Source organism: Solanum tuberosum, unplaced genomic scaffold, assembly GCF_000226075.1.
Source record: "Solanum tuberosum cultivar DM 1-3 516 R44 unplaced genomic scaffold, SolTub_3.0 scf00411, whole genome shotgun sequence".
NCBI lineage: Eukaryota > Viridiplantae > Streptophyta > Magnoliopsida > Solanales > Solanaceae > Solanum > Solanum tuberosum.
In genome coordinates, this window is record NW_006239344.1 from 120,490 (window position 1) to 123,293 (window position 2,804).

At 20.8% G+C, this 2,804-nt stretch overlaps 1 long non-coding RNA gene across 1 annotated transcript; it reads left to right on the forward strand.

The window, feature by feature from the left end:
• The first annotated feature begins 2,202 nt into the window (after window positions 1–2,202).
• On the forward strand, window positions 2,203–2,767 carry LOC107058013 (uncharacterized). Its single transcript, XR_001471712.1, has 3 exons — window positions 2,203–2,222; window positions 2,526–2,631; window positions 2,702–2,767. It is a non-coding gene; the product is annotated as an uncharacterized lncRNA (long non-coding RNA).
• The last annotated feature ends 37 nt before the right edge of the window (window positions 2,768–2,804 follow it).

Consider the following 2,804-nt stretch of genomic DNA (forward strand, 5'->3'; position numbering starts at 1 on the left):
TTATTTTAAATATAAAAATCTATGTAAAGGATAAGTAATTTTTTTAAATTTTAAATAAAAAATAAAAAAAGAAGAATATAAAATCAGAAAGAAACAAAAAAAATATTAATAAACTAATTAAAATATGTGGCTAAAATAACTAATTATATTGACCGATATGTGTTTATGCTTATTAAATTAATATTTGTTTTATGCTTATTAGTTTTAAAAGAAGTCCCTTTGTAAATTTTATATAAATAGAATACATTAGTAAAAAGACATTTTTATAACTCCCCATTACTCATTCCACTACTACACAGTCCTAAAATCAATAAAAAAAATCATGAAATATGAAAAAAATCAAATAACAAAATTTTAAAAAATAATGATTTGAAAAAGTAGTAAAGAAAAAAGAAAATAAAAATGGTTGTGGATTAACCATTTTTAATAAATAAAATAAATAATTCTAACTATTATCAATAAAAAGCAAAAAATGCACACGTTCTCAATTTCCTCAAATAAAGCAAAACAAAAAATTTTATAAATTGCAGTTGCATAGAATCAAACAATTAGGAAGTTATTAACATTACAATATTATTTAAAAAATAATATAATATTGTATTTATAAAAAAAAAATAAACAATAAAAATAAAATGTAGTGGCGATTAAATATTTTACAATTAGTGGGATCACTTAAAATTTATTTAAATTTAAATATCATTTAATTTTGAGTTATGAATGGATAGTAATAGTTCCTAAAATATAGGTAACTAACTTTTAAAAAAAATATTAACTATTTAAAACATAAAATAAAAATAAAATATTAATTACATCGAAATAGATCATGAAATTTATTTTTTCTTTACTAGTTTTTTTCCTCATTATTTTAAAGTTTTACTTCTATTAGTTATTTTATTTTTCTGTATTAATTATATTTTAAATTATTTTATTAAAATTTATATTTCCACAATTCTTAAATCATAGTGATGGATAGCTATTTAGTCTAATTTGAGTTTTTATTTACGCGAGGATTTATAAATTTTACAGTACATAAATTGCATAAGCCTTTTGTTTATGCTTATTAAATTAAAAATGTGTTTATGCTTATTAGTTTTAAAGGGAGTATCTTTGCAAATTTTATATAAATGAATACATTAATGAAAAGGAAAAAAAAATAGTTTTATAACTCCCCATTATCCATAAATTACTACACAGTTTTATAATCAATAAAAAAAATAAAAAAATCTGTTAATAACATTTTATTTTTTAGTATTTATTTCAAATTAAAAAAAAAAAAACATGAAATAAATAATTATGATTATTTTAAATAATTAAGTCAAATTAAAATATGTTTTAAGATTTTTTTTGATACATACCTCACCTTTAACCATATTATCATAAGTATGTAAATACTTTGTTTTATCAATACATACCTCACCTTTAATCATATTATCATAAGTATGTAAATATGTTGTTTTATCAGTTGATCTTTTAACTGATAAAAAAATCACGAATTAAATATACAAATTACTAAAAAAGATTCATACACTTTTAGTTATTATTAACCATTGATATCTGTTTATGCTTATTAATTAATATTTGTTTATGTTTATTAGTTTTAAAAGAAGTCCCTTTATAAATTTTATATAAATGAATACGTTAATGAAATATTTACATAAAAATAATTACTTCAAAATCTAAATATAGTATATGTAGATAAAGACAATTAGGGAACTCTTATTATGAAAAGTGTAAAACAATTTATTTGTTTTCTATTTCTATTTATGCATAATTTTTTCCTTCTTCTTTGGATGTGTCTTTGTAGTGGTTGAGACAAAGTCACTATAATCAACTTCATACTTAGAATTGACACTATCACTGAGATTTGATATATAGATATCGCAACTTTTTAAGCATTAAAGTTTCTTATCAATAATTTTTGTTGAGTTTTTTTCTTTTTTATTGCTTATAGCTTTTAATGATTTAAAGTTTTTATTTGCAGGATGCTTGGTGTTTTACTTCGTTGGATTTGGATTTTTATTTTTTATTTTAATATATTGTTAAAGTTATTATGTATACGTATTTAATGTGAAGCATTTATTTGATAATATTATTTAAAAATAAGTTAAATTTTAAAATTGTCAATAAATTAATATTTATAATTACATTTATCAATTAACCGCGCAACGCGCGGGAACATATACTAGTAATTATAATAAAGAAGGGGAATGAAGAGTTGCAAGGTAATTAATTATGAGAGAAATGTTCACTTTATTGCTATATAATTATGATAATAAAATATAAAGAGAATGAAGAGTTGCAAGGGTAATAAATTTTGAGAGCTATAATATAAAATAAAGAGAATGAAGAGTTGCGAGGGTAATAAATTTGGAGAGCTATATATAATATTTGTGTAGCAAAGAGGTGGCCAGCCGATGGTCATTATTTTTGCAAAAATGCATGATTATTAAATAAAATTTTCATTTTTCTCTAAATACATTAGTTGATTACTTATTACTTTCATTGTATTTTTTTGCTTTTTACAGAAGAAAAATGTGTATAAGTTCTAAAAGTTCATACGGAGCATGCAATGATGGAAATGGATATTGGAAATTTTCACGGATCGGAGGTTGAAATCCATCTATTCACAAAGTTAGTTTTTAACATTATCTAATATATTTTCATATTTTGAGAAAATTCTCTTTTAATATTTAGTTTTTAGGTAATTGTCGGAGGAATTCAAATCGGTGCTTTCACTGATTTACATACTTTGGGTAAGTGAATTGAACTCTCTTCTTCCTTTCTTTGTCATTTCACATAATATA